Genomic DNA, 7031 nt, shown 5'->3' on the forward strand with positions numbered 1-7031 from the left:
ATCGCATACAAGCCAAGTAGAGGAGGAGGTCCAGCATGGGCGTCCAACTCATCTTTTTCATGGTAGAAGCCTAGTCCAACTCAAGTTCGAGTCCGGTTCGGGCTTCAGGGCCAGTCTACCTTAAACTGGTCACCCAGGACGCATCCAGACTCTGTTTTCGATGATCCATATATGGTTGGAAAGCTAATTTGATAAGGAAGTCAATTCAAGTGGTTTCACATCAAAATACCTTCAGAATCAATAGGAATCATCAAAACAAGTCAGCATCTAGAATCTGCAGGGTGCTGCGACACCGTCTTTTGGTCTGTTGGACCGTGTATCGTGTTTGGGCCCATTAGGGGGCGCATTCAGGGGGGTGATGCCCAAGACTCTATAAATAGCAGCCGTCGCTCTCCTTAGGGTTTAGGTTTTGTTTAGTTCTTGATTTCCTCATGAAACAGACATCGTTTTGCTGCAACTGTGCCGCCAAGGCTGCTTACTGTGAACCAGGGCCCCAGTTCTTGATCTTGTTCGCCTGTGGCGATTAGTCCTTTCGAATAAAGACTTGAACTCCTTCTTGATTTCATAAGCTTCATATTTATTTGCAATTTCAGATTATGTTCATCCTGTTCTTGCTTGTGTTCTCGATTCGCTTGCAGGAAAGCCTTCTCGGCGAGGTCAATCGCGTTCGCGTGGTTGATAACCAATGGAGCAGTGGTGTAATGGTTGCGGGAGTCCGAATTAATCTTGGTTCGAAGCCTAGATCGTGAACGTCAAGTCTCCACCAATCGACGCTATCATACCTTTCGAAAGATTGGGCCTAGTCTACATTAGGATGGGATCTACAACAAGGGGCTCGACAAAAAGGCCATCCAGGCCAACAGAGCACCTTGACCCCAATGATCGGGGTTGAGGCCCTCGACCCCGTAAAGTGACCAAAGTGATCGACGATCTAGGGCAACTACCTAATTTGGGTATGATGCCCCTAGGAACTAGGAGATGATAATGAAGGCAATGATGGATACCGCGTTGCACAGGACGGTTGACAAATCGCCAATGAGGCTACAGTGCCGCCACGGCCAGCACAGTAATGCCACACTGTGCCCTGCCACAACGTGGCTAAAAGATCATGATGATAGCCATGACTGGACGTGCATCAGAAGATGGTGTAGCTTGTAAGCCAAGTTAGCTAGGCCCTCCCTCAGGCTCTCGACCCCTTGGTCGAGAGAACCTCCTCTTTGTACAAGCTCTGGCCCTGAACTCTATATAAGGACTGCCAGGCCAACAAGATTAAGGATGAAAATGATTGAACTCGGTCGAAAAACTCCTCAACCGTTTTCTACTTTTACATTTGAAATACGAAAGCGAAAGCGAAAGCGGACAAGCCAAACACGAAAATGAACACGAACTTATGGAATATCTAGAATTTCAGAAACGAACCAATTCGAGCGGAATTATGTCGAACACGGTCGGTATGCGAAAATTCAATACAAAATACCGACCCATAGTGCATAGCATTAAACAAGTGCACGACCATCCCATTATGATGGTTTCGAATTCGTCATTAAAATTTTCGTCATATAAGTGGATATTCCTAGTAGTGTTTCACCCTGTTCGCTTGTTGGTTTCAGCCATTTTCCTCTCACAACAAACCAGCACCAGCCAACCCAAACCAGCCCAGAAACCAACCAGCGAACATGCCGTTTGAAAAGTATCAATGTGATGTTCTTTTAAATTTTTTTCTATCATGTGTTTTTATTTTTATTTTCTTATGCTTTGCTCTACTCCCTCCATCCCGTAATGTCCATCGTTCTAGGAGGGGAGCGGTGTCCCTTAATGTGTGTCGTTGGCTAGTGACGCGGGTCCCACGCTTAGGTGTAGACTCCCACCGCACATCGCTCGTAGCTGCCTTATCCCTTCACTGCTTTCCCCTCACACCACCGCACAGGCCTTTGTAAAAAAATCCACCAATCCCCAATCTCGCCCTCTTCGACCGCATCCTTGTCGGTCTTCTATCGCCCCATCTGCATCCGCATCTTCTCCGGTCGCCGCATCCTCATAGCGGCTCGCCCCATCGTCGTCGCCGGTTGCCCCATCTGCATCATCGCCGGTCATTGGGCTGTAGGAGGCAAGAGCGTAGGCTCACTCGTGTGGCGGCGCATGGTGTCTGCCTCCTCCTCTGGCCTGGCCCCTCCCTTTCATCCTGCGCTAGGCTAGGGGAGCTAAGAACACAGGCCCTTCATCCATGTGACATCGCCGAGACTCATCCGACAGCGCAAGGGTGAAGCACGGCTTCCGCGCCGACCCACAGAGGTTCACTGCTCCTAGTCGCCGCTGCCCTCTGCTATCGTCGCTCTGCCTCCCACAACCTTACCTCCTACCAGCTCAAGGCGGAGCTAGGCTAGATCTGAGGGCCTATGTTGAGGACCCTCAAGTTTCGTCAAGGTACTCCTCCTGCTCCAAAAATCACATCTCTATTCTAAAAAAACTTCAATCTTTCCATGACCACTATAAGTAAATAAAAAAATAGGTTACCTACATCATGCTTAGAAAATTAAGTTAGGCACATCTAATCCACTCTGTTGATGGCCTAGACATTTACGAAAAATATGGCTCAGCTACTATTATGCTCAGAAATCCTATTGCTGTGCTAGTGCTTTTTTCATTAAGAAGAATGGCTTCTGTTTCTCAAAATTTTTAGTCCCTTCCTTTTTTTGTCATATCAGTTTATCATTTGCATGAGAATCAAGTGTTTTACTCTTATTGCAATGTTCTTTTGTTAGGCAATCCTTGGATGGTAGGCGACAATGGGGCACATGGGCCTAGCCGGTTCATTCACCACTTGCGAATGAAGCGTGCCTTGGGAATCCCTTCAAGCCATAGGATGTGGCCTACAAAGCAGATGCACGGTTGGGATCGTCGTCGTGGAACTTGGTGGGACCATAAGCTTAACTGCATCGCCATCGAAGGACAGGATTTTGCTCAAGATACACAGGAAGGGGGTGCAGATTGATTTGAGTTGATACCTGATTCAAATGAAGAAGAAGGGGTTAAGGGTTCATCTTTGCTTGGTGATGAGGATGAGTACGTGCCTGAGACGTAGCCATAGGAAATTGTTACAATGAGCAGAATTGCTGGGCCGTGTGGCAACCAAGGTCGTGGGTGTTTGGGGTAAGCCAGCTTTACGTTGGGTTCAAGCTGGGCTATGGCTCCAAGCTCCACCACTGATCTTGTGTATAAATTCTATTGTTTCTGTGCAGTACTATGCTTCACCAGTGGCGCGACCTTATTTTTGAGCTAGAGCAGGAGAAGGAGATTTCCAAGGTAAACATGGAGAGCAACAAGCTGTAGATGGACAATGTCAAGTTTGAGAAGGAGAGTGGCAATGTGGAAATGGAGAGCGACAAGTTGGAGATGTTGTCTGGCAAGGTCCAGGTTGATAGGGTCAAGTTGAAGAAGGAGAGTGCCGAGCTGGAGGTGGACAGTGTGAAGTTGGAGGTGGTGAGCGACAACCTAGACATGTTGTGTGCCAAGGTGCAGATGGATACTAGCAAGGAGGAGGTGGACCATAAAGCTAGCTTCTCTAATCTGGAAACTAATGATGAGGGATGTTGGTTTCAGGATGGTGTGGACTTGTGAGGCCATTCACAGGTGCAAGATGACGACTTAAATGAACAGGTAACAGACATGTTCACTACCTTCATTCCTGCGTATGAAGATGTTTTCAAGAGTTCTAAACGTTAGAACCATTGGCCTACAACACGCAAGGACATAGTCAAGGTGTTGGTAACATTTTGATTGTAACTCCACCCTAGTGTTGGTGGTACTGATGGGTTGTTGGTTGTTTGCACTAATGGTTTATGTTGGACTGGTTTGGTTCATTTTGATTTGCGGTGCTTGCATGTATCTATGTTATGGTATACTTTGTGAATTGCAATGTTAAATGACACACTAAGGAATTACTAGTTTGTCGCTGCCACATGATACAGAGACTTTATACATGGTCATATATATACAGAGAATTTATACAACGCAAAAGCATCACAAAAGCATCACTAGCGATGTTTACATGAACAGAACCATTAAGTGTTCAACAACTCAAAAGCCCTTTGAACTAGCTGGCTATCACAACTTAGAGCTATAGGGAGCATGCCTTGTGCCTCTAGCCTCTCTTTGTTCATGTGAGGGATCTTGTACCTATTGCCTCCATTATCCTTCATAACTTGAATCATGCATGTTTGTAGTGTGAGGAATACCCTATTGAGAAGGATGGGGTTGTAGTTTTGATATTCAATGTACACATTCTGGATGAGCACGTCCATGTTTCTAGATGTCGTTCTATCCGTTAGCGACTGAAGAGAAGCAAAAAAACTAAGGTCAAGGCAGTTCATATCAGGAGAATTAGGAGGTTGGTTCATTAGGCGTATATCGAGGCCTGTTCAGGCTACTGCTGCAACAAAAACTGCATCATCTACTGGTACATGAGAAGGAGCATTGTCCTGTTGTATCTATATTGTCTCATGCCTTGCTTCTTTGGGCCAACGAGCTTGTATTTCTGGTATGAGTTTGTCGATCATATAAGTTCTCATTGTTTGTCTATCAACCTTCATGGCCTTTGTGATAGGTGTGCCCCTTAGTCTATTGACACTTCTCCTTTTTGCTGGTTCCTGTAATTAAAAAGAATGTTATTTGAAATAACATAAAAGGGATTGCAAGTATTATTTAGACAAAGATTAGTACCGTTCGCACAAAAGCCCATATGCCTAGCTTCCCATCAAAATAGCATCTCCCTTCAGCATCAAACCTGGGCTTTGCAACAGTAGAATAAAACATGACTTTGTGAATGGCATTCTTATTTTGCACTGTTCTATGTGGGTCTTCTTCATCTGGATGCATGTACATAGTCAGATTCTTCTTTGTCCCATTGAACCACTTCTCATCTGAGTGAATAATATTTTTCATTTCTTTGAACTTGGGATTGTCTGGTAGAGTACTTTCTTCTAGCATAGAGAGAACCCACCGCAGCCTTGCCTGTTTGTTTTCTTCCTTCAAATAAGGCTTCAATGAGTTGGAGTGTCGTCGTAGCAAGCCTTCTTTGAACAACCTATGTAGAGAGCTTTTATTGATATTAAGAGCAGTTGCTAGTGACCTTATGGTACCCCTTCTGTTTAAGGGAATATCAACAACCCTTGTGAGGTCCACTTGAATTTTTTTACGACCACAATTCTTAGGTCGCAAAGATTTGACATTTACTGGTATGCCTTGTTCCAAACATTTTTTTGCTCTCTGCCATACCCGTTGTATTGTACGCACATGGACATTGTACTTTGCAGCAATAAGTGTTGTGCTGTCTCTTTTTAATTTGCCATTATTGCTTAACCGAAGCAAATCTTCATAAATGTCTTGCCATTCTCTTTCTGTCAAAATCCTGACCATATTTGTTGCTTCTTCTTGCTGGGTTTGCTGATCTTCGTCGTCATCCAAGTCGGACAACTCCTCTTCATCAAATATGATGTCAACATCATCCGTGTACACTCCGAAGTCTTGTATGAGATCGTCCAAGGTATCATGTTCTTCTTGTAAGGCAGTGTTGTCATTTCCTACAAAAAAATGTAGATGTTGTGTGTTGATTGTCATTAAATAAATTATCAAACTTTTCATAGGGACAATTATTCTTGCAAACATGACTTGAACCTAAGGGAAATAATCACCTGCATGTAGGTTTCCTTGTTCTACTAGTGGATCATTCAAATCAAATGGATCATTATAAGAATGCATTGTCACCCAGGCATGTGAGTTATTCTCCCCCTCTCAGTACATCAGTTCATACTAGTTTAGAACAAAGAGAATAAACACTAAAATTTCCTAGATGTTGCTAGATATTTTAGTAGGGAGGAAGTAAACCAGAACATAAAAATTGAGGAGATAGAGTGAGGCTAGAGAGAACTGCTTCACAAAAGATTATGAAACTTTTTTGACATGGACAATTATTGTTGCAAACATGACTTGAACATGAGAGAAATAATCACCTGCATGCAGATTTTGTTCTTCTTCTTCTTCCTGTGGATCATTTAAATCAAATGGATGGCCAGCATTGTCACCTGGTACAGAAGCATGCTGATGATTAGAAAATTGCATTGTGACCCACACATGTGAGTTATTGTCCCCTCTCATTCCAATTTAATTTTGAACTTGAAGCAACTATGAGCTGCATGCCTTACACAGAGAATTGACTAATCTTGCTTGCAATTTTACGAGAGAGACTAAACCAATTGATACTAATTTTAGGACACCAGTTGATACTAATTTTAGGACAGAGAGAGGACTACAAAAGAGTTTAAAACACTAATTTAGAGAGAGATAGAATAGAAAGAACATGTGCTACACAATAGATTATCAAACTTTTTCACATGGACAATTATTGTTGCAAAGATGACTTCAACCTGAGGGAAATAACCACCTGCGTGTAGGTTTTCTGGGTCTTCTTCATGTGGATCATTTGCAACAAATGGATGGCCAGCATTGTCACTTGGTACATAAAGGTGATGGTTATGAGAATGCATTGCCAACCACACATGTGAGTTATTCCTATCACTACAATTTAATTTTGACCTTGAAACAAATATGAGCTGCATGCCTTACACAGAAAAATCACTAATATTGGTTGTGATTTTATTTGAGATAGATTAAAGCAGTTCATATTAATTTTAGGACAAAGAGAGGATAAGGATCCATGCTGCAAAGGAGTTTTAGGTGAGAGATAAACACTAGAAATTCTTAGATGTTGCTAGTGATTTTAGTAGAGATGAACTAAACCAGCACATACTAATTTATGATTTGAGAGAGAGAGGCTAGAGAGAACACATGCTGTTGCTTGTGATTTTAGGAGATATAAATAAATAAGCACAACTAGTTTAAGGAGAGAGGATAGAGAGAATTAGAGCTAGTACACTCAGTTTGGATAGAAATAGATGAGCTTACCTTGACGAATTTGTTCTTCTTCACCATTCTCAGCAGGATGGACATCAAAGTGGTCAGCTCCCCCAACTTGA

The 7031-nt window shown here is 43.1% G+C and overlaps 2 pseudogenes; one reads left to right on the forward strand and one right to left on the reverse strand.

Moving 5' to 3' along the window:
• The first annotated feature begins 2773 nt into the window (after positions 1-2773).
• LOC136470526 (uncharacterized) lies at positions 2774-6732 on the forward strand (annotated as a pseudogene).
• LOC136475450 (uncharacterized) lies at positions 4062-5415 on the reverse strand (annotated as a pseudogene).
• Positions 6733-7031: the final 299 nt, after the last annotated feature.

This window comes from Miscanthus floridulus, chromosome 8 (genome assembly GCF_019320115.1).
Source record: "Miscanthus floridulus cultivar M001 chromosome 8, ASM1932011v1, whole genome shotgun sequence".
Lineage (NCBI taxonomy): Eukaryota > Viridiplantae > Streptophyta > Magnoliopsida > Poales > Poaceae > Miscanthus > Miscanthus floridulus.